General features: G+C 49.5%; 1 pseudogene; it reads left to right on the top strand.

Annotated features, from left to right (window-relative positions):
* Positions 1 to 19,338: 19,338 nt before the first annotated feature.
* LOC123583727 lies at positions 19,339 to 24,682 on the top strand (annotated as a pseudogene).
* The last annotated feature ends 507 nt before the right edge of the window (positions 24,683 to 25,189 follow it).

The following is a 25,189-nucleotide window of genomic DNA, read 5'->3' as shown; positions in this document are numbered from 1 at the left end:
AAGGCAGCGCTTACCAGCCCGAATGCAAGTGCAGTTCAGAGTATTCGAGACTGACATACCTGGACTGTGCGACCTTGGGATCATCACAGATCTCCTCCAAGTCTCGGTTTCCCAATCTGTAAATGGACAAGACATCACCTACTTCCTGGGACTGGTGTGAGGATTAGTCAAGGCACATAAATCTCTATGCACCTGGTACATAATGAGGACCCAAATTATCATCTTCTTCATATTTGCAGGCTTTGGGAAAGAAGCCAGTGGAGAAGGGAAAATTAAAGACTCCGGACAGGGTGGTAATTGGAAGGGTGTGCCCTAGAGATGGGAGACGGGAGAGGATGAGCTGTATCTCCTAAAGGAGGAGGGACTATTCTCCCTCTGAGGCAATAGGAGATGAAAACATGGAGGAAGATGCGGATCAAATTCTGAGGTGAAGGAGCTGGAAGCTGTGGAAAGTCCACACCAGAAGGTCTCTGCTGTGACCTGAGACTGATGTAGCCCTTTTCAACCTGCAGTTCCTCAGGCTTCCTTTTCCATCTGACCAGTGAACCACTGGAAGAAAGTTGTCATGTCCACAAATTGTTTTTATAGACTGAACATCAATGGTTTTTCAGGTGGTGTGGTTTCTACACTGATGCCATCTTCCTAGGCGATCCTGCCAGTATGTTAAAGTGTTAAAATGTGGACCTAGAACTAAGCCTAAACATTTCAGATATGGCCTGCCCTGTGACCAGCCCAGGGGACTCCCATATCCCTCTCTAGACACTTGTGACTCTGCCAACGCAGGCAAAGGTTGTTTGGGTTTCTAGCTGCCAGTTCAGCTCTTGGTTCACACTGATCTTGCAGTCAAACGAAATCTCTAAGTCAATTTCACATATAATACCATCAAGATGGGATTTCTTTCTCCTCTTCCTCCTCTTCTTCCCCTCCTCCTCCTCCTTCTCCTTCTTGTCCTTCTCCTTCTCCTTTTAAATCTTTTCTCTTTTAATCACAAAGCACACAACTCTACTTTTATTCCTTTAAGTTTTATCTTCATTTTGACCCATCCTTCTAGTCTTTCAGCTTCAGTTCCCCTGGCCCAGAGGAGGAAGTTACATTTCAGACCTGTCCGGTGACTTAGTGCCATCTGTACAAAGAGTCTTTGTTGGTTGCAGCCAGGTGCCTCTGACTACCCTGGGGACAACCCAGGACTGTTCAAAGGTGCCCCTAGTTTTGAATGGCTGTGAGGATGCACAGGAAGATGGGTGCTCTCCTGGGCCAAGGATGTGGAAGACTGCTTTGGAGAAGTGGGCGTCTCCCAGAGAACTCGAGATGCAACTTTCATAAAAGGTCCTCAGCAATATGTACTTTCCAGTCCAAAACCACTCTTGGGAAATGAAACTAACTGTACAGAGCATTGATGCAAATACGCAACCTTCCTGATAGCAAATGGGAGTAAGACTTCCAAATGGCACCTATGATGCTCGATATACATTGGATGAATATAGAATGAATAAATGAGTCGCCAAATGAGTAAACAAAATGTAGATGATTTTGAAGCCCCCATTGATATAGGCCATAGCAAACTTGCTGCACTGGGAGGAGAGTGGCGCTGGGGTAGGGATTGTGGCTGCCCAAGTCGCAGGGTGTCCAGAGGACATGAGTGTCCAGAGATCAAACAGCTGCCTTCAAATCTTTGATCTTCTCCCAGTTCTCTGCCATCTTGTTTTACTCTTCCTTGGGCATTTAATCCTTCCTTCTGTCCCTTCCTCCATCATTTTTCCTGGGAGGAGCTTGTGTAAAGATGAATTCAAAACAAAATAGCCAGTTGGAAAGGACAGCCCTTTCACTCCCCCATTCCCGAGAAAGATTTGATGTAAAACCATCAAGTGGTTCTCAGGAAGCTCCATGTGATTCACAGATACCATTGCTTCCATCACCACAGAGATGGGGAGCTGGGAAGAAACAAATGTGGCTGCTCTCACCTTGGAGAGGAGTAAACTGAGGCAGAAGCTCAGGTAGGGCATGGGAGGTGACAGGAACAAACAGAAGGCTGCTGTTTCGAAGGCCGGTGTTCTGCCTGCAATTACCCAAGCCCCAGCCCAGGTTAACTACACTGATTCCTTACCATCTCTTCTAGGAGCAGGTAAGGGGATTTAGAAACCATCCTCTCCAAAGACACAATGGCAAGTGCAGGAAGCAGGACCCCAAGCTTCTCTGGATTATTTTTTGTTTTGTTTTGATAACTGACATGAAATAGACAGCCTTTTGAAACAACTTTTATTAGAACTATAAACTCCTCATGGGCAAGGGTGGTGTCTTTTTCACCTCTGTGACCCTCCATGGTACTTAGATCAGTCCCTTGTACGTGGTACATGTGTAATAAATATTTCATAAAATAATAATGATAATAAGTGCTTTTCTCACCCAGAATACTCGGGCCCATATCCCACTACCAAGTGCCCCTACCAAGTGCCAACCAGCATTCTAAGTGCTTTGCAAATGTGATGCAGTGAGTGGGGATTTGGGGTCCTTCCCCAAAGATGATTTGTCGCATGGTTGTGGATGGCCTGCCAATGTGGCTCCAGTTCTCCTGAGCTGCAAAAGTGGCTCTGGGATTCACCAACCTTGTGTGGGATCCCACAGTTCACTTATTCAGAAACCGACCCTCAACATCAAATGGTAGTGAAATATATCAAGAAACACACCCTGCTTTATTTTTTCCCTGAGAAAGCTCCTATTGTCTAATCTCAGCTGAGACGGGGTCAAGTAGGAACATGGCTCCTTTGCCTACTCTCTGGCTCCCTGGAAGTTTCCTAAGATGTTTCTGTGGCTCTCATGTCATTGGTAGTCCAGCTGTCCTTGAGGAATGGAGGAGGGTTTGGAGGCCTTACTCCCTCAGGGCGGTGACCCCTGAATGTCAAAGACAGATAAGGATGGGGAAGGTTTCTCCACATGGGCCCCGGTCCTTCTCTTAGCCCTTATAACAGGAGGGTATCTGTCCTGAGGTGTCTGGAGCTAATTATTCTTTTCCCCAGTGGCCCTCATGGGCATCACCAGCAGTGGGGCTGTTTCTGTGAGGGGTTTCACTGTGACATGTCCTGGGGTAACCGATAGAGGAGAGACTTCTAGTGTCCCCCAGTCTCCAATTTACCTTTCTTCCTTAGGAATGGACCCCTGCCCCCAATATTTAGCTGACACACAGAGTAAAGGGTACCTTTCCAGCTTCCCTTGCTGGTCGCATCTCTACGCCCACCCAGTGACTGCTCAATGATGGAAGTGAAAGTGGTATAGGGGGTGGGAGAGGATGACGGATTAGGAAAGGGAGTAGCAGAACGCACATGCCCACTGCTGAGGATGGTGAGAAGGCAAGATAAGGAGATCCTGGGTCGGGACAATTTCATGAAGCCTACGTCCAGATTTCATTCACATAAGAAAGAAACATATTTCTGTCTTGTTTAAACCATTTTAGGGGTAGACAGTGGGGTTGTCGAAAGCCGCATCTCATTCTCTGGCATCTGGATAGGGCATGGGGCTGCTTGTCCCATTGATGGTCTGAAGGTTTCTGGAAGTGAAACACTTCCTCTAAGAACTATTTACCAAGTCGCGGGCAGGGGATCCACGTCACAGGGCTGACGCAGATCTGTTCAGGGTGGGAGGGGTGTTCAAAACGGTCTCTGGAGGGATTCTCAAGGAAAGGATCCTTGGGGAGAAAACCTCACTACAGTCTAAAAATTCTGCAGGACCAGCCTCCTTTTCAAGGGTGTGTTCCAAAAAGTGCAGTAGAGACAGATTACATGGTTATGAGGGAGGGAGGGGAATGGTTTTAATAAGCAACGAGAAAACAGAAGGCAGAGTTTTCCAGACCCAAGCCTTTGCACCCAGCTCTGTTATTCTTTCCTCCTTGCCTCTCTTTTCTTTACCGTGAGAAACACATCATCCTTCATTGCTAGAAATCTGTTTACACTTCGGCCAGCAAGCAGTCAGGTGTTTTTAAATTGAAAGCAATATAAATTTCAAATCAATGGACTTAAGGAAGAAGAAATGTATCAGCTCATATAGCTGGAAAGTCCAGGGGCTTCACATGCAGCAGGGTTCAGGGGATTCCACAGGGTCATCGGGTTCATCTCTGGGCTTTACATTCCTCTGGGGGGTGGGCCTCTCCCCTCCAAGCAGTGACAAGATGGCCACCAGGGGCCTTAAGACCACCTTATTCTGGCTTAGCAAGCCCTGTGGAAAGCCAGAATCGCTTTCTCAATACTCTCAGCAAAAGTCCTGAAATGATGCCCCTTTGACTGACTTAAGCCTGGGCCTGCCTCTGAATGCCCTGCTGATGGGCAGGTGGATAGAGGTTGACTGGCCAAGCCTAGGTCATGTGTCAGTCCTGAGCCTGGGTGGGGCCCCCTCGCCAGAACCTCTCGGACAGTGAGTAGGGGAGGGGCAGCTCTCCAAGAAAGATTAGGACAATGCAGAGCAGCCCAAACAAAGTGTTTAAATCTGTTACATCCAGGGGCACCTGGCTTTCATAAAGCCTGCCCAGGAGGCAAACCTTGCTTACTAATTTCAGTGTTCTTCATTAGAGAGACAACCCATGGGAGAGACCCAGGAAGGGAAACCAGAAGGGGGCGGGAAAGATGGAATTCCTTTCTTTTTTTTTTTTTTTTTTTTTAATTTTTTTTCAACGTTTATTTATTTTTGGGACAGAGAGAGACAGAGCATGAACGGGGGAGGGGCAGAGAGAGAGGGAGACACAGAATCGGAAACAGGCTCCAGGCTCTGAGCCATCAGCCCAGAGCCCGACGCGGGGCTCGAACTCACGGACCGCGAGATCGTGACCTGGCTGAAGTCGGACGCTTAACCGACTGCACCACCCAGGCGCCCCAAGGAATTCCTTTCTTTCCAAGGTGAAAGCTAGAAGGGCTAAGCAAGGGAGGTGCTAAGGGTGTGGCCCCTAGCTGTACTGTGCGGCAGGGACCTTGGTGCTGATGTTCAAGCAGGCCTTTTGAAATAGTAATGGCTTAGGACACAAGAGCTGGATGTTAAGAGCTGGGGGATGAGGAACCTACACTAGGTGGGCCCATGGGGAACCCCAGCTCCCTGCAGATCCAACCCAGTGAGATGCGCAGGTAGAGCTCACTGTGCTCAAGGGGATGGGAAGCATAGCTGTCGACACCCCTCCCCCCTCCCCCCTCCCCCACGGAAGGACTGGAGGCCTTAGAGAAATGCCTAGATGACCCACCTCAAGGAAATACTCAGCCTCACAGCCAGGAGTGTCCTGTGTGTGTCTGCAAGCTGCTCCAGCTCACATTTATGGATATGAGGATCAGAAGGACGATCTCTGGCCCCTTCCCCAAAATTATCCCCATAGATACCACTAGTGAGCACCTTGGGCTCTTTACACGCGCATGCATGCACACAAACACACACACACGCACACCTGCCTCCATGCCAGGTCACTGTCACCTTCTGAAGCAGGTGCTCTTGCCTGCACTGCAGAGGAAGCTGAGGCTTTGACCTGCAGTTTCGGGGACTCGCACAAGTTATAGGGACCCTTCATCACTGTGACCACCCTTCCCCAAAGAAAAATGACCAAAGCTGCCATGATGTCACCAGCACTGGTGTTGGGCCCTGGAGGAGAGTGGGGAATGGCCAGAGCAGCAGCACCATGGCCTGCAGTCCAGGGAACACAGTGAGGTTTACTCTCATGCACGCTTGCCCGCCAAGTGCTGCTGGTCTCCCGGGCCTGCCCAGGGCTGGGTCAAGCCTCGGATGCCCATTCCCAGGAAGAGCACCTCCTCTTCCCTTCTCCCTGCCATCTTGGGTGCTTGGACATCCGTGGTTAGAAACTGGATTGGGAATTTAATTTTTCAGCACTTTGGTGCTAAGAGCCAAGGATCAGGACTTTGAGTTTACAGCACAGCCTTTTCTTAACAGTGTTTCGTAGAATCCGTTAAGAGTACAATCATCTCCCAAAAAAATCAGGACTGTGAACCTCTCAAGCCCAACCTAGAGAAGACACGACATGTTCTCATGGAATAAGCCAAAAATAATCCTTATTTTAAAAATTCAAGACCAGAAGTCTCTCCCCATGTAAACTTTACAGACTAATAGAATCTGGGCCGCAGGGTTAAACATAACAAACAACACACAGCAACAAATGTTAAAGATACTGTAGCGTGAAAGCATCAGAAGCAGCACCAGAAATTTGCTGAGGCCTCCATTTAATTAATCCAAGTTGAACATATGGCTTTGGTTACATGTGGTTCCAGGCCAGAGGCATGAAAGCCAGCATTCGTAGGAGAGCCAAGAGGGAAAGCTTCCAATGCAGGCCATGGAGAGAAGGGGTGCCCTTCCCCACCCCCACCTCGGGGGAGCATGTAGCCCCTATCGTCTCATGTCACTCCAGCACTGACCCCAGTCCCTTAACCCTGTACTTGCAAGATTGGGCTCTTCTTCAAAGCATGGATGCCGCCTTATTCATTTTAGAATCAATGGTGCGCTTGTGGAGAGAATGAATGAATGATCGAACATAAATGAACAGAGGGAAGCAGAAGGGAAGGACAGCTCTAACCAAGAAAACTTGCTCTTTCCTAGAAAATTCTGGATGTCCCTCAACAGAGTTGTCTAAATAAAAGGTAATAAAGACTCCTGTGCTAGTATTTAACTTATTAAGTTATTAGAAAAGGCGAGGGGTGCCTGGGTGGCTCAGTTGGTTAAGCGTCCTTCAGCTCAGATCATGATCTCACCGTCCGTGAGTTTGAGTCCTGCGTTGGGCTCTGTGCTGACAGCTCAGAACCTGGAGCCTGCTTCGGATTCTGTGTCTCGCTCTCTCTCTCTGCCCCTCACCTGCTCACGCTCTGTCTCTCTCTCTCTCTCTCTCTCAAAAGAAAAAAAAATTTTTAAAGAAAATGTGAGAGAATGAATCAAGGTCTTTTGATTGGAAGGAGCAGAGACCCACTAGGTTCCCTCCAGCACTGTGGGCTTTATTTTAAGGCCACACATGGATAAGAAAGTAAGGGCCATAGACCAAATGGCAGGTCTAATGGCAACCCAGGACAAGCTGCATGGCTCACCTGTTGGGAGGAACAGGGCGACAGAACTCTGCGGAGCCTGACAGAGTGCTAGATGTAGGTCAGGAACCAAGAGGTCTTTCAAAATCAAACACAGCTTGTAAACACAGACGCCCCATCTCCCAGCCAGCCCAGCAATAGGTTTTGCCCATCCTTGCCCTCATCCTCTGCCAGTGGGGCATTTCAGAGAGTCATTTCTTCCCCTGCCCTTCTTGCTGCTTATTTAAGTGTCTGCTGCTTCCGGACCTCAAATGTCTGCCTTATCTGTTCCTTTACCACTAAGTGTTCCACCTAGAATTTGCCTGTCAAATTTGCCAAGATAGAAGACCTCATTAGCATAGCTGGGCTGAGCCTTCACTGGCTGACCAATCAGTAAGTGGGCTGCTGCTTGGACCAGGTGCCTGACCCCGTGGGGTGGGGCCACCGGTATGGCTCTGTGTGTGAGCATAGGTTTTTTTTTGTGGGACTGAGAACGGAGCAGGTGTCTCGCAGGCCAGAGCCCCCAGCCCCTGCTCATAGACATGGCATGATTAAAATATGAGAGGGGAGGGGAACAGATTATTTGGAGTAACATGTAGAGTTTGTACACTTTTGACAGTCCTAGTGTGTTTCTGACAACCACAGGGATTTCTTTTACTCTGCAAAGTTGGGGAGCATGTATCCCAGGTGCCCCCTGATGTCATGTGAAAATCGTCAGTGGGTGTTTAGTGTGTACTTCAGCTGATAGGGGATTGAGGGGGACTCTAGAGGAAGAGGAACATGAAGCCTTGACAAAGGATGATGAGTATGTGTCGATGATTTAATTAATCCATTACTGAGAGAATCCTCAGGGTAACAAAGCTGGTTTACAACATGGGAACAAAGATTTTTGCGCACATAAAGAACAAAAAGGAATGCTGAAGACCACAAAGTTAGATTCAAAACTGGTTAATGTCCTATGGGGCAGTAAACAAAACCATAACCTTTGGGGTTATTTTTTATACCAGATAGAAATCATTTGCCTCTCTACTGAACAGAAAAGTCATTTACATTTTAACAGTTACTACACAACGTCATCTAATTTTACAGAGTTATGCATGCCTGGACTCCAATTGATAGTAAATATGAAGTCAAATTTGCCTCTGGTGGAGAGCCAGAAGACCCCCAGATTTGCTTAAGACATTGCTTTAATATTGAAAGGCCTTTGGCTCACTCCCTAACCCCAGCTTTCAAGTTTTAACAATTCTTCGTAACTGAGAAAAAAATCAACATGTTGCCTCAATGGGTGTTAAAGAAGGGAAAACAATAGTGAATGTGGACACCAGGGTCCTCTACCTGGCTTGGTAGCTCCCCAGCAGCATGACTTCAAATCTGATCTCACTGGACCTCAGTGTCCTCATCTATAAAATGGGGGCTATTGGGCTGCACACTTGGCACGATGTTGCCCTAAAAGTTATTTTCAAAAATTTTTATATGGCAACTCCTCCTCCCGCTCCTCACCACACTAATCCTGAGAGAGAAAGAGGAAGGGGGAAACAGCACAGAGGCAATTCACGAGAGCAAACCCCCGCCCCCCGCCCCCCACCCCCCACCCCCCACCTCCCGGGCTGGGAGAGGATCATTTTTGACTGCTCCAGAAAACAGCGCCCAGTCCTGCGGGGCAGCGGTGAGAAGAGAGATGGACCTCCTCCCGCTGAGTGAGGGCCAGGAGGCTGACTGTGCACCTGTGGGTCAGAAGTCCAAGGCTGCATCGCCCGGGGCGGGGGCGGAGGGGGGGCTGCAGGCGTGCAGGCGGCAGCGGCTCCTCCCCGCAGGCAAACCCAGCCAGCTCAGCTCCAGCCCGAGCCGCCCCCCCAGGACCTGCTGCCTCGCGGGCGCCAGGCCAGACGCTCACTGGGGCGACTCTATCAATGAGCCACCCTTGTTTTGTTAAACACACACTCTGCAGTTTCAGGCCACACTTGCCGGTTGCCATGGGCGTTTTCTGTTTTGACAGGAGCAGGGGCACCGCTGATCCTTGGAGTTGGAGTTGCGGATCTTGGATGTGGGGTCTCCTCCGCTTTACCCCTGAAGGACGGAGGGCTGTGCCCGGCGTTTTCACTGTCTTTCTCAAGCCACCTGACTTTGGCTAAGCGCCAGGCGTTTTCACTTTAGGCTTGAGCCAGGAGGCATTCTTTTCCCTGCAGGGTGAGGCGAGAGGACTGTCAGGTAGGGGAGCGGCTTCCTCTTCCCCCACCAAGGGTCACCTGAACACAACCTTTTTCATGTCCAGAATAGATGGAACCAAGGAGCCCTGCCCTCTGGTAGCCTCTGTCACCTCCAGCTCAGACCAGACTCACTGAAGGCCAAGAATGAACCATGCAGGCGCCCCAACAAGAGGAAGCAAGGAATCTGAAGGCGGAGAAGATAGCAGGGTGTTTGGACCTGCAGAGACTGTTTTTAACAAAATGCTGAGCACTTGTCCAACCACTGCTTCTCAGTGGGGGATGGGAGCACCGTGGCCATTTGGGGCAGGACAGCTCTTCCTGGCTTAGTGAGGACAGGCTGGGCTGCAGGAGGTGTAGATCACTAGCTGCCCCCCACCAACCCCCCGGCCGCAAATGCCCGAAGCACCTCCCCATCTTGGTGACAGGCAAAAATGCCACCATCTAAATCCAAATACCCTGGAGATTGAGGTGCCTCCTTAGACCGAAAACCACTTTTAGATCATTTCCTAAAATGCATTACAAAAAACCATGAATTGGTTCATTGAGATGTAAGTCGTTGTGATAAGAAGAGTTTCATGGTCAATATTATGCTGGGTTGGGGAAATGGTAGGCTAAAAAGGGGGAACAGAATTTCTTTATGACAGGACTTCTCAGAACCTTTGATATATAAATATGTGTTTTGAATTGTCGAGATTCCCCAATCTAATTGGCAACTGAACTCTCTCTCTTTGGGACTCAAGTTGGGCGACCCACCTTGGGTGACTCTTGACTACACCCTATCCCCCAGATACCCCCCGGTGATTTTCATATCTCCCACCATGCACAGCACAGGGGTGAGCCCTCAGAAGGCCCTTATGTTTTTACTGAACTGAATTCTGGCAAACCAGCATGTGTGAAGCTATCAGGAAGGAGGCCAGAGTGCCCGGAAACCACTGCAAAGATGACCTCACAAAGAAACCAGTGTGGTGGGGCTCCTGGAGCGCTCAAGGGGATGCGTCCTGCTCATGAGAGGGAGCAGGCTGACAGGCGCCTTTGGCTTGCATGGTTCAGGGAAACTAAAATAGCCCGGGGGGAAGAGAAGTATGTGTGGATGAAATTATTCACATGCTGACAGATGGATCGGAGGTCTCCTCTCCTGCTGGCCCGGCAGCCTCTGTGGAGAAAGCCTTGCCTGGGAGATGGATCCTGGCAGCCCTGGTGAGATGCTGCAAATGTAAGCCCAGGCAGATATAATGGCAGTGAGGTCACAGTAAACCGACAGCCACCAGGTGCCCAGGAGGGAAGCTGGAAGCCAGAACATGCGCTGAGCTGAGCTAGGAGCAGGACCATCCTGTTGTGCAAAAGACAAAGAGCCGTGTGTTCAGGTCGGACGGATCAGGCTTCTCAAAATGGAAGCGTGGCCTGTGCACACTGAGCTTCACGCTTCGCTCCAAGGTCAGGGGGACAAAACCCTGCCTATCCCCCTTCAGGAGGATGCCACCCAAATGCGCTCAGTCCTCCCAGGGCGTGGGCAGGAGGCCAGGGCCAACAGGGGATCTGCCACTTCCCGTGCAAAACTGGGTGAGGAGCCCAGTGACTGTCAGGATCCCAGCGCCTCACCCACACCCTCCCTGGCTTGTCAATCAGGTTCTGCTTTCCAAGGCTGCTCTGTGCTAGTGAAACTTCTCTCTGAGCAGTTAGTTATAAGCTGTTGCTTCTTAAATTTCTTCAGTTTAACTGGCCTGGTCAGTGCCTGGGGCCCTGTGTTCAAGATCACAAGCTGCAAAGAAAGAAAAGAAAAGGCAGGCGGTCCCCACTTCCCCAGGGCTGGTGGGCTCTGTGGATCCTGCCTCAGCCTGCCAGACAGCCCAGAGTGGTGCTTCCCACCCCTCCCATCCCCCCACCCCCTGCCCCCAGCCTGGCCAACTTTTTGGCTCACAGGTCACAGTCAAGCTTATTAAACTTGGATGACAGTAAACCAATGACTAACTGGATAATTAAAGCCACAAGTGAGGAGGCCTGGGTGGATCCCTCCTCTGGAATCTCCAGTGGCCTGTTCCAGAGGCAGTTGCCACTCGTTCTCCCCACAGCAGAAATGCCTTTGTGAATGTAAAACCCTCTGTGTGACCTCCACCTCCTCTCGAAATCACTTCTCCACTTATCCATTGCTTCACCCCCCCCCCCCCCCCCCCCCCCCCCCCCCCCCCCCGCCCCAAACGCCCCAAGGAACAGGAAATTTAACCACACTCCCCTAGGCTGCTTGCTGCCTCATGGACAAGAACATGACACAAGGTTTCCAACTGAAACCAAAGTTGCTCAGCAGGGCTTCCTGCCTGGCTGACTAGCCCGAGGACATAATGTGGTGCCCTCTGCTCTTTCTCTTCCAAGCAACTTCTCTGCTTCAGTCACTGGAGGGCCTCCCCACTGCCCTTGGAGAGTGGAGGACAGCTTCAAAGCAGACAAGCCCGCAACCGAGAGGACCCTGGGGTGTTTCAAAGACGGTCTTCCCCAGTTTGAAGTGCTTAGTGAGTGCCCCTCCCCCACTTGTGACACATGAAGAGCTACTGAAGTTTGCGTTGTCCCCCAAAAGCATTTCTGTGTTTCTCCTTCTAACCTGGGCAGTGGACCTCCCCCTGGCAGGGGGTTACACCTCTTTAGCGCCTCCGCCCTCTGTCTGACTCACAGTTCCAGCTGCCCCTTCTCCCTCCAGCGCCTCCACCACTGCATCCTTTCCACTAGGAGACATGGGTGGAGGAGGGGCTGCAAGGGAGGAGGGGGGTGGAGTGGGCTCTATGATCTTTGCATGTGATTCCACAGTAGTGTTGTGGTTATTTTAATAAAAAACAAATTAGTGTTCCCTCCAAGTCTTTGAGGACCTTTGATTCCAGGAAAGTATAGACCATGTCCAGCCCATGGCTCCATGTTGCTTGCCCCCCACTTTGCAGGCTCCTTCTCACCCCTGCTTATAAGCACCCTCACATGAGAAGAGAGAGTAATTCGGATTTGTACTTGTTAGCAAGAAGGTCTTTTCGCGAAACTGTAAAACTTCAGAGGGCAGGGACTTTCTGATGTTGAATTTCGTGGTCTTACAAAAGTGCCTGGAAAACAGTAAGCGTTCTTAGGCAGTTTGTATTTGCTGCATTGCTATCATTCCCTAAAAAAAGAAATTAAAATCACTCTGTTCTGAAGATGCTGTATGTGCAAGTGTTGAGGCTTGTTAAAAAGGAACAACAAACCCAAAATGGAGTCACTTATGTTAGGCCCAACCCAAGATTTAGCACCTAATCTAATTGCAGTTTCAGTCTCTCCCAGGAGTGGGTTTTAAACCAGCCAGTCTGGGGCGCCTGGGTGGCGCAGTCGGTTAAGCGTCCGACTTCAGCCAGGTCACGATCTCGCGGTCCGTGAGTTCGAGCCCCGTGTCGGGCTCTGGGCTGATGGCTCGGAGCCTGGAGCCTGTTTCCGATTCTGTGTCTCCCTCTCTCTCTGCCCCTCCCCCGTTCATGCTCTGTCTCTCTCTGTCCCAAAAATAAATAAACGTTGAAAAAAAAAATTAAAAAAAAAAACAAAAAACCAGTCAGTCTAAAATTTCCTGGTCAGCACTAGTGGGTCATCTGCCTAAGACCCCTGCCCTGACTCCTAAGGGAAGGTGACCTTGCCTGAAACAATCCTTTCTTTTCTTTTGCTAGTAACTTTTTTGCCCCGCCCCTTTTCTGCCTATAAAAGCCTTCCATTTTGTATAGCTCCTCAGAGCGCCCTTCCATTTGCCTGATGCACGAATTGTTGAATAAAGCCGATTAGACCTTTAAATTTACTTAGTCGAATTCTGGTTCTTTTTCTTTTTTTTAATTTTTTTTTTAATGTTTTATTTATTTTTGAGACAGGGAGAGACAGAGCATGAACAGGGGAGGGTCAGAGAGAGGGAGACACAGAATCCAAAACAGGCTCCAGGCTCTGAGCGGTCAGCATAGAGCCCGACGCAGGGCTCGAACTCACGGACTGCGAGATCATGACCTGAGCCGAAGTCGGCCGCCCAACCCACTGAGCCACCCAGGCGCCCCAAATTCTGGTTCTTTAACAGGCTGAATGCATGTGGAAAAATTGCACACATATCATCTACATCTCGTGTTACCAGGAACTAATGTTACCAAAACTCGTGTCTCATCTGTCATCTTATCATCTGTGTTTAGCAGACTAACACAGAGCAAACTGGGAGAGCTGCAGACTGATGAAGGCATTTGAGACAAAGAAATCCAACAGAGCTCTAAACCGAAATGAAAAGTCGAAAGGTGGTCACCCTGCGAAGTGGCCCCAAGCCTCAGTCCTACCCTTGATGTCATCATGTGACTTAGCCCGCGTATTGGGAGGAGGGCGAGGGCCTTGAAGATGCTCAGCTGGGAGCCTCTGCTGGGGCTGGGTTTCCTGGCCAGCCTGGCCCAAGGGAGGCAACGAGGGAGGAAGTGCTGTGGTGAGCTCAGTGAGGCAGATGGAAGCAAGGGTGCCGTGAGCACAGCACGAACCATCCCCCCCACCCCCCGCCCCACTGCAGGGGGCGTGGCTTAGGACAGAGGAAGCTGCAGTGTGGACCAGCCCTGCTGCACAAGTGGCTTTCTTGTCCCCCTGAACCCCCAAACACACTCCAACTGAAAAACACTAATGGTACGTGACTCTGAAGGCAGGTTCACACCTGTGTGTCTGTCCATACCTGTGTGTATGTCTTGCCAGATTCCTTTGTTCCCTGAGAGAAGCATAAGCTACAAACATCGCATTCCTTTCAGTGTTGAATTACTACGGTGTTTAAAAAGTGAAAGGGAAAAAAGTAATGTCAAACCATTGATTATTAGATAAATTTAAGCAAGAACAGTATGATTTCCAGCCAGTTGCTGATGACCGGTTTTCCAGAAGGGAACAATGTGCTGGTGAGGCAGTTATTAAGTGTGATGAAACCACCAATTTAGTGAAGGGTCAATGGCTTACTTGTTTATTTTAAAGTAAATAACCCTCTGGGTTATACATGGATCACTTACTTGAAATAATACCAAATAGTAGCATTATGGTGATGGGGGAGAATTCGACCACTTCCTGACAAGTAAGGAGTATTACATTTTATGATACTTTTCTAGAGTTTAGAGGTTACTCCAAAGTAAACTCTAAGAAAATCTTCCCTGGGGTCCCTTGAGTTTGCTGATTCCAAGAAGTGGGACCATGAGCAGAATCCCCTGGGCTACAGTCTGAGCAATGGGGTTAAGTCCCTGTCCCCCAGGCCATCTGTTGCCAATGAGCCAGGGCACCAGGCCGGGATAGCTGCGTGTTGGTCATAATGGGCCATCTGGCTGCTTGGGGGAAGGAGCTCATGGGAGCAGGTGTCTGGGACATTCTGACATTACCACTGACCTTTGCCAAGGAGCAGGTTTGGTTTTTTCCAGAATGGCTCATCCTGGCGGTCAAGAATGCATCCTCTTCATCCAGGACACTTTCAGGAACGAGGCTTAAAATTCTCAACATCCAAATTGAATGTTTTCTTGAGCTATGGGGCTTATGTTACACCTGGATTGTTCTGGGACCCCATCCTGCCCATCCCCCTCCCCATTTAGAAGGGTGGCGATGTCTCTGCCTATCTTTTTGTCCTTGCATGTGTCCTGACCAATCACAATGACAGGGCCAAGGTTTGGCTCCTAGAGGTTTTCTTTGGTTTTTAGATAAGTGTGCAACTTAAGAAAAAAAGAGCATTTAATATACTATGTAGCTTTAGGAAAAGTCATTTAGCAATTCCTTGCTGCCAAACAAAATGCTACCCCCAAGATTTTCCTATATAGAAATTCTAGAACTACTACTACCAATCCTCTGGGACATGTGTCAGGAGTAAATTGTTTTTGATAGAGTACCAAAGTACACAAATTATTTCCCTCTAAAACTAAGTTGCTGGCTCGAGGTTGTCCATGTCCTAAGGTGTCCTCTGTTATTTGGGTTTGAATGTTGTCTAGCATAAGAACAGAGACAGTGGTACAGCCTATATACTGGACATCACACCTGACATGGTCCAGGGAGTGGGCTGTCTGTTACTGGGGGTTACTGGGAGCAAGGGCAGACAGAGGGAGAGGGAAGGTGGGGACCATAGATCCATGATGCTGCGTCAGAGAAAGGGGACTTCTAGGATTTCAGAAAGCCAGGGCCTTCTTTCCCTCCAACAAAGGAAATTGCCAAGTAGAAGGTGGATTTCGCTCTTAAGACTTGAGAACCTCCTTTGGGGGCTCTGCTCATTTGGAAGCAGAATATTAGAGTCCCCTAGCTCAGTGCTAGAGGCCAGGCTCTCTACTCAGAGTCCCAGTCTGTGGCTGGATGTTATGATTTGCTTGTTCTGAGGAATTTTCTAAACTAAATGTTTCAGCATTTTAAAATTAGAAGAATTCAGATAAGATTGAGATTTCTGACTCCTTTCAAGAACCGGGAGTGTCAGCAACACTAGACTTTGATTGGCGCATGGCAGCAGAGTGCATGAACAAGTGGTGGCTGCCCCCACTGGCCAAGGCATACCCTCTCCCGCCCCCACCAACGCACCCGTGCAGCCCCTCTCCTACTTGGGTGCCTTGTAGGCACAAGGGGCCCCAGTGAAGCTCCCGCCATGGAACCCCGCTCCCCTGTTCTCTCTGCCACCCAGAGGGAGTCTAGACACACATTTCCTGGATCACATTCAGGCCAAGAGCCATGATTGATTCCTGCCTCGGCCCCCACACAAACACAAAAACCTCCTGCGCATTTACTAAAGCCAAAGAATGTCAGGATTAACCCATAAGTGAAACTTTTGAAAGAGGGAAAGGCAGCTTTAGCCTTAGCATTCCACAGCTCCTCATTAAAAGAGGAACTTTTTGTAACTCTAGGATAGCTGGAGACACATGACTGAACTCAAAAGCACACGTGATGGATGCCAGCCTCGAGGATGCAAGGCCAGCTTGTTGGGATTCTTGATGTGTTTTTCAGTTTCAGGACAGGTGTATTTGGTGTTCTAGACCACAGCCCAGTGGTGAGAAGTCCCCAGACCCTCAGGAGCAAGGCAGTGGATGGTCACAGTCAGGGTCAAAGCACTACTGGACCCAGGCAAGCCCAATTTGCAGGCTCCAAAGCCCAGCTGGCCAAGAAACAGGCAGGGACCTTGAGCCCCAGAACATGCGGCCGCCCTCTCCCACGCACCACCCTAGCCAGATGCCCTGCCATGTTGGCTCCTCCCTGGGATTACACACTGACTTTCTCATGGGGTTTCACTATGAGGACTGCCATCTCTGGCCTGAACTGTGTGGAATTGTGTGGAATGTGGTAAAAGGGGCTTTGGCTTTGGAAAACACTGGAGCTAGGGGCACTTCAGATAGCATCTATCCAGAGTTGCCAATGGTGACTGCTGTTTAGAATCACCGAGAACACTTGCAAAATACAGATTTCCATGCTTCGGAGCTCTGCCCACCCCACCCCACCCCCAACCCCACCCCCTGACACACACAGTGTGCAGTCATGAGCTGTCAGGCTTGGGAAACACTGATGTCATTGAAGCCCTTCACTTCTGTTTCTGAAGTACAATCTGAGGTAAAGTAACTTTTCCAAGGTCACACAGCTGGTTTGGCAGGACTAGGGTCAGAGTATAGGTTTCTTGAATATCATCGGGGCTTTCTCTATAATACACCACCTGCTGGATGTACCCACAAAGGGGGTAGCACACAACCACAGAGATTCTGGGTGTAGAAGACAGTAAGAGGCATAGTCTTTGTGCCTGTAACCCCAGATAATTTCCCCAATATCAGCTTCCGTTGTGGTTGATGACCCAGATGCCTCAGTCTCAAGTCATTTGGGCAGGAGCTTCTGCTTCTAGCTCTGTAATTACCACGGCTTCACTTGTCCATTGAGAGGCGGGAAAGAACTGCGGTTTGTATGTAGACTGCTCTGTGCCTCAGTTTACCTCTATTTAAAATGGAGAGAATGACTGACCCGGCACTCTTACATCTGCTTCTTGGAGCTCTGCAGACCAATTGAATGGCCACACAAAGGCATTCTGTGATCCCCACGTGGCAAAGGGAGAAGTTTTCTGTACCCACAACAGAGCTGTTCCTAAAGTCAAGGCTACTCTTGCCTCATTTTTAATCATTCTAGTTTCAAAATACCACTGTGGCTTCTCTGGCCACCCCGCATGCCCTCCAGGAAGGGCTGCCTGTCTTCTCTGGGTTTCTGGAGGGCTGGTGAAATATTTCCTGTAGGTCATCCTTGGAGGAGCCCCAATTTTGAAGGACTGAACAAGATAAAAAATAAGTATTACTACTAGGAAATAGCTAGCACAGAGTTCTTATTAAGTGCTGGACATTCTGCCAAATGTTTACATGCATTATCTCATTTAATGCATGCAAATGTTAACATGCATTATCTCATTTAATCCTCAATTACAGCCCTGTAAATGAAATGTTATGAGCATTCCCATTTTACAGATGTGGAAAATGAGGTTCAGGAAGGTTAAAGAACTTGCCCAAGATCACATAGTTGCTGAATGAGAGAGCCAGGATTCAAGCCCACATACTCCAGTCTCCAGGGGCAAAGCTCTGATAAATGGGGCTTTATTACAGATCGCTGGCGTCATGAACTTGACCTTTCACACAGTGTTGCCTGGTACTCCTAGTGGGATATCACACCCTGACGCAGTTCAGGCCAAGGACAGCTCGGGCGCTGAGGCTGTGCCTGTCAGCTGGGAGGCTAGGAGCTCCATCAGTTCAGGGACTGCCTGACCCAGCCTGACCAAATTAGAGCAAGTAATGGGTGTGACATAATTTGACATGTAAATTGTTAATTGAACCCCATGGGAGATGATTTTAAATAGAGGCAAATACCATACTGTGAACTATTTGGGTTACGAAGCCCTTATTCTCTGACTCCTGCAAGAAGAAAAGAATTGTGTCACGATAAACTGAAAACCCCCAAGCTGTTCCAGGGTCAGGAGAGCAGCAAGCTAGTTGGATTGGGAAAGATTCTCCCTGGGAGTTTCAGGGATTTACTCTCACTTCCTGGCATTTTACCTCTGAAACTCTCCCAAGCCCACATTAGGAACCACTCATCCTACCCATCCTCCCCTGCAGAGACTTTCTAACCCGGGAAATTCAGAACCCTAATCGCAAAGCCAGCCCTGGTCAGACTGCTAAAAGGGCACAACGTGGGGCGCCTGGGTGGCGCAGTCGGTTAAGCGTCCGACTTCAGCCGGGTCACGATCTCGCGGTCCGCGAGTTCGAGCCCCACATCAGGCTCTGGGCTGATGGCTCAGAGCCTGGAGCCTGTTTCCGAGATTCTGTGTCTCCCTCTCTCTCTGCCCCTCCCCCGTTCATGCTCTGTCTCTCTCTGTCCCAAAAATGAATAAACGTTGAAAAAAAAAAAAAAAAAAAAAGACCAAGGCTGCTTGGTATTAAAAGGGCACAACGTGAAGTCCCCATATGCACCCCCACTCCACTCTGTCTTTCTCAGATTTACGGAACTCAACCTACGCAGGGGCCTTGCTGAGGCCCCTAAATAGATGTGCTCTTTCTGGGCATCCCCCTATGCACAACGGCTAGTCCCATTCCTTTATCCCTAGAAAGATTTACCTGTCCTTTTCCCCAGGCCCTCCTGCTTGTTTTCTGACTTTCTGAAAGAGTCTGGGTACCCCCATCTGCTAGTGCCGACCGATCCTAATGGCTTAATATGTGCCTATCCTCTCAGGCACAACCTGCCGGCTGCATGACACATAACTAGCACCCAGGAAATATTTACTGTTGAATCAATGAATGAAAGTAAGAGTAGGAAAGGTTCTCTGGAAATCCTATGCCTTACCTCAAACCAGTAAGCCTATTACTGGCTTCCAGGTTAGTAAAAAGTCATTTGAGAGCAACAGACCTTTGCCTTTTTAAAAACTGGAGCTCCTTTACATAACGCTAGCTGGTGAACATGGCCAGGAGAGGTGACCTCCCCACATGCATTCGCCTCCTTTCCTCCCTCCTAGCAGGGTCCCATGCTTCCCAACAATGCCTTTGGGAGGAAAAGCCTCATTACAAGTCTCTGAGTGGTCCATCTAGTGGGCTCCGTTGTCCTAGCCATCCTAGCCACAGGATTAGTTTGGGGACCCGGACTAGATGCAAGAAGACTTTGCCAAGAGCTTCAGGACTCTCGTGGTCATTAGGTGAGACTGATGTCTTCACTGACATCCAAAGATACTGGGTCTTCATTGAATTTTCTAGCTACTGTATCGGGCCTTATCTGAAGCCTACCTGACCTCTGGACTTCTCAGTTACGTGAGAGATTAAAGCCTGTTTTTATTAAGCCAAATAAACACATAACACAATAATACATAACCCCTTAGTTTCTTTTTATGACTGAGCTCAGAGAGACAGACAATCTTTTGTCATTTTTAATCACCTTTATCTTACAGCTTACTTAAACAAATACATACACCAAAATGAAAAACAAATAAAAACCCTAATTTTTCAGTCTTCAAAGCCTTCTCAAGATCACTAGGCTTGTGATGTCCTCGGTGAATGAAGAAGTAACAGTGGCTTCAACAAGAATGAGCTTATTTCTCTCTCACATAAAAGAAGGCTGGAGTGAGGCTGGTATGGGAACTAGTGTCATCAAGGGGCCCGGGTTTTGCTATTCTTAGCATATGGCTTCCATCTTCACATTCACTTCATGGTCCAATGTGGCAGCTAGAGCTCCAGCCATCACATTGATCTTCCTATTCCAAGAAGACACATGAGGAACAGAGAAGGGGAAAAAATGAGTGTGTCAGGAGACTAACGCCTCTTAAAGAATCTTCACAGAAGCCCCACCCAACGACTTAAGCATATGCCTCAATGGCCATCACAGCTATAAACGTGGCTGATGAATGTAGCGCTTGGCTGGGCACACTGCCACCCAGATTAAAATCTCAGTTGGGTTATTAAGGAAAAAAGGGGAGAGTAGATGCTGGGTAGGCAACTAGCAGTTTCTGCCCCACCCTACTGAAACAAGTCTGGCTTTTGTATTCAGTTCTGCTGCTTGGTGCCTGTTCCTCCCAGGAAACCCCCTGGTTTAAGCTTCAATAACTCTTTCCACAGACCCTTAACAACCCAAGCTGGTTCCCTAACCCACCCCCACCCAGGATCCTCTGACCAGCATCTTCCCATTTATCTGGTTAAGAAGCATTCATTGAGCACCTACTGTCTGGTATTAGACCACATTAGTCTTTCATTGGAATCCTGGCAATGGTTTAACTCCCATCACCCTTGGACTTCTTCTCTGTCATGCCCCAGTCAGACTCCACTCACACCTACCCTTCCTCATTCACCAGTCTTTCCCTAGAGCTATGTTCTTTCCGACACAAGCCTACTCTTCAGCCATTGGTTTTTCTTTTTCTTTCTTTCTTTCTTCTTTCTTTCTTTCTTTCTTTCTTTCTTTCTTTATCTCTCTCTCTCTCTCTCTCTCTCTCTCTTTCTTTCTCTCTCTTTCTTTCTTTCTTAAGTTTATTTATTTTGAGAGAGAGCGAGAGAGAGAGAAGGGGAGGAGCAGAGAGAGAGGATCCCAAGCAGTCCCCACTGTCAGCACAGAGCCTGACATGGGACTCGATCCCATGAATTGTGAGATCATGACCTGGGCCATTGGTTTCTAACATCTTTCTGGCATTAGTGTTCTCAGTCCCATGGATAAGGCCTTTGTGGGCTCAGGACAACGAGGGCTGTGGTCAGAAACAGCAGCTCAGTCAAGGTTGAGTTTCTCTGAATCTTCATGGATGACAGGGTATGATTTTGCCTGGGAACAGATGACTGAGTGAGGCCAGAGCAATGATTTCTTTTTCAGTTCCCCCAAGGCCCGCTGGCTCCCCACAGCATATTTTGGGCCCCACTGACAGCATCGTGGGCCTCTTAGCAATGAACAGCACAAACAAGGTGAAGCCATCTAGTCGTACTGAAGTGAACCATTGTCTTGCCAAACACAAAACATCTGCTCCTTCCTACCTCACCTGCACGAAAGTAGAAAAAATCAGAATAAAAAAAAAAAAATCAACTTCTGATATTGCTAACAAAACGTGTTGCCTTGAACCCTCACATAAAGAATACCTTTCGGAAGTATCTAGCTCTTTCACCTGAAGTTTTACCCTTTTGATTTCAGTTATAAACTGAGAGCTATCACAATTCAAAATTTTACATTGTATTATGTCTCTTCAAATAGAAACATCATTAGGCAGATGTGAACAATTATGCCCAGTTGGATTCTTTTTTTTTTTTTTTTTGAAGTTAAAGTCTTCAGAGGAGTAGCTAGCAGCTAAATTGTGCTTTAAATCACAGTTTTAAAACTAAACCTATGAGCGGGTCCCGGATGACAACAGGAGGGGAGGAGCCCAGGAGGCAGTGAAGGAGAAGGGGGACAGAGATGGGGGTGAGGCTGGGTCCTCCGGTGCCCTGAAGAACAGCCTCTGTCCTCACCAGTGTCCAGCTGTCACCCAACCCCACCTTGCCCTCACCACGCTGCCCTGGGATACCCCCTGAAATACTGACGTGAGGCCGATTATATTGAAAAGCTCCTGACCACTCTCTGGCATTACCCAAACCTTGTGGCTGATGCCCAACTGATAAGTCCACCTCAGTGAACCCATTAGATGTCTCGAAGCCATGAAAGACCCTTGACCCCCCTGTCAAGTTCATTTTGACACCTGGCGGACAATGAAAGCATCAGACCAACATTGCTGCTGATACGGGAATCGTGGAGGAAGAAAATTCAATATTTGAACATTTGTGAATATTCTCATAGGACAACAAACAGTTTTGTTTTGTTTTAAGGTGTTCAGAGCTCTGTGGAAATTCTGCATAGTCTTCAGACTCAAAGCCTTTGTCTTTACTCCTGCGGAAAGCCCAGGGGTAGCTGTATGGTGTGTGATTTCCTTACCCACGTGAGTGCAAATGCCCAGATTCCCCCAGCAGAGAAGGGCCTGAAGTCAGAAAAGTTAGGCCTGCGGCAGGGCTGACCAAGCTGTCTTTGTGGTGTGGTGAGTGCTGCCTGCAGCCCCCAGTGTCTCTGCTTCGAGAAGAAGCACCAGCTGCAGGAGCACCTGAGAAACCCTGAGTGGGTAGGACTCCAACCTGGCCACCCCCTTAGTGATCCCCAGCGAGGGCCCCCAAGGGCCATTCACCAGGCGAAGGGCAGAGGGCGGCCGTGAGGTGCCCGGCCTGTAAAATCAACATGTTCCTGGGGCTCCAGAACAGGACTCGCCTTGGGGACTTGCAACAGGAGACACTTCCTCACTGTGTACTGTGTCACCAAGGTCCGGGGGCTACTGAAGGAGGAAGAGCAGGAGGAGGCCAAGAGGAAGAAGATGACCGGCCCAGAAGTGAGTTTCCTTCTGGTGGAGAAAAGCAAAGACATTCTGGGACCCAGTGAAGAGGAAATTGGACGGCAAACCCGGGCGGCACCTGAGGGTGGTTTCCATCTCCGGAAATACTGGTGATGGGAAGTCTCACACCTCAACCACACTTTCCTTTATGGCCTTGATGCCTTCGGGCCCTCCCCTGCCCGGGAGCCCCGCACCGTGGAAATGTGAGCGGCGCGTGACCCAGGCCACAAAGTAGCAGTAACAGACGCCAAGGGGCTCCTAGGGGCTAGGGTGAGTCTCAGCCAGAGAACACCCCTGCTGCTTAAGGTCCTGGCCATCTCAGACCTCGTCATCCTTCGAACTCCTACAGATGGGCTGCATAATGACCTCTTTGAGTCCCTTGGGACACGTCAGTAGCTTATGGGAAGCGCTTCACCGAGGAGCTCCCACTGCCCACCGTGGCCTGGATGTGGTTGTCATTTTCCATGACACTGTGCACGCTCACCTGCTGGGCTCTGGTCACCCCTCAGACGGGCCAGAGAAGCTTGTCCAGAACCGGCTCTGGAAGCTGGGTTGCTGCTCTGAAGCCTGCAGTTGCATTCACTACAAGGGAACAAGGACATCCAACCACCCGGCAGGCATCTCTGGGCCTCAGCGTGCATTGTGACACCACTGTCTGTCCCTGGTACCCCCGGGTCCTCCTCAAAGCCCTGAAGGCATTGAGCAACCGACCGACCACCCCCCAGCAGTGAGATCCCAGTGACCAGACGGCACACAACTCCTTTTTTTCCGGATGAATACTTCACCTGCTCCTTCCTGTGGCTCTGCCGTGGGGCTGGCTGTAAGAACCGCACAAATCACAGGAAAGGAGTAGCTCATCAAGTCAGGGGCCACTGCAGATATTCACACCAGCATGACGACCGAGTTTATTCCCTCAAGGCCTGCTGGGAAAAAGGCAAGGAAGTCAGCATAGTGCCCAGGATATCAGCTGCCACCAGCTCCTCCCTGGATGGGTCTCGAAAACTGTGCCTGGTCTGGGCATGTGATCGAATGTCTATGGTAGCTACGGTATGGTTTGGGAACCAAGGTCCTGTGGGTACTTCGGTGCGGGCCGAGACTGTGCACGTATGGCCTGCACCTGACGGGTTTCTGAAGGACAAAAATAGTGCTGCCTAGGGCCTCTTGGTTGGAATGAAGGTCCTGGCTCAATCCGTGCCTGAGCTTAGCCATGGGCCCACCAGTGCTGTGGCTTTCTGGCTCATGGGCAGATCCCCCCCGCCACTGGAGCTGCAACCATCGGCTAGACACCAAGGAGCACCTGGGGCGCTCAGTCGGTTAAGGGTTGGACTTTTGGTTTTGGCTCAGAGCACGATCTCACGGTTTGTGGGTTCGAGCCCTGCATCGGGCTCCGAGCTGACAGGGCAAAGCCTGCTTGGGATTCTCTCTCCCTCTCTCTCTCTGCCTCTCTGTCAAAAATAAATAAACTTAGGGGCGCCTGGGTGGCTCAGTCGGTTAAGCGTCCGACTTCGGCTCAGGTCACGATCTCACGGTCCGTGAGTTCGAGCCCCGCGTCGGGCTCTGGGCTAATGGCTCAGAGCCTGGAGCCTGCTTCCGATTCTGTGTCTCCCTCTCTCTCTGCCCCTCCCCCATTCATGCTCTGTCTCTCTCTGTCTCAAAAATAAATAAACGTTAAAAAATAAATAAATAAATAAATAAATAAATAAACTTAAAAAAAAGAATAGATAACAACACCAAGTACCACTGTGGGGAGGGCTTCTGTGACACCTGTTCATCCAAGGCCCGGTCAGTGCCTGAGCGGGTACGTGACAACTGCTGACAGAGCCAGTGAGATGTTGCTGAGGCGGGTGGGCAAGGAAGGCCAGATGCTTGGGAGATGGGGGAGGATGTGCAGAATGCCGTGGGGCATGGTGACAGCCACTGATGTATCACTAGGTTTGGTGAAGGAGGCGGCCAGGTTGTCATGGTTGGGGCCCGAGTACGAGATCCAGCACTGCCACAGCTGCTGGGAGGAGTTCAGCATCCAGCTTACCAGTGCCCGGCCTGCGGACAGGGCTTCTGTGACAAGTGCTGTCATGACCACCAGTTGTCCCTTGTGGAGACTGAGACCATCCTGAGTCTGCTTTAACTACAGTTAAAACCAGTGAGCTTTGGGATGCCTGGTTGGCTCAGTCAGTCAAGCATCCGACTTTGGCTCAGGCCATGATCTCACCGTTCATGAGTTCGAGCCCCCTGTGGGGCTCACTGCTTTCAGCCTGTCAATGTGGAGCCTGCTTCGGATCCTCTGTCCCCCCCTCTCTCTCTCTCTGCCCCTCCCCTGCTTGTGCACTCTCTCTCTCAAAAAATAAATAAAACATTACAAAATATATATTAAAAAAAAAAAAAAACACTCAGTGGCGTTTGGGGCACCTGGGTGGCTCAGCCATTTAAGCATCCAACTTTGGCTCAGGTCATAATCTCATGGTTTGTAAGTTCAAGCCCCACATCAGGCTCCATGCTGACAGTGTGGAGGCTGCTTGGGATTCTCTCTCTCCCTCTCTCTCTGCCCCTCCCCCTCTTCTCTCTAAATAAATAAATAAATAAATAAACAAACAAACAAACTTAAAAAAAGAAAGCCATGACAT

Source organism: Leopardus geoffroyi, chromosome B3, assembly GCF_018350155.1.
Source record: "Leopardus geoffroyi isolate Oge1 chromosome B3, O.geoffroyi_Oge1_pat1.0, whole genome shotgun sequence".
Lineage (NCBI taxonomy): Eukaryota > Metazoa > Chordata > Mammalia > Carnivora > Felidae > Leopardus > Leopardus geoffroyi.
This window is presented reverse-complemented; position numbering and strand designations above follow the sequence as displayed.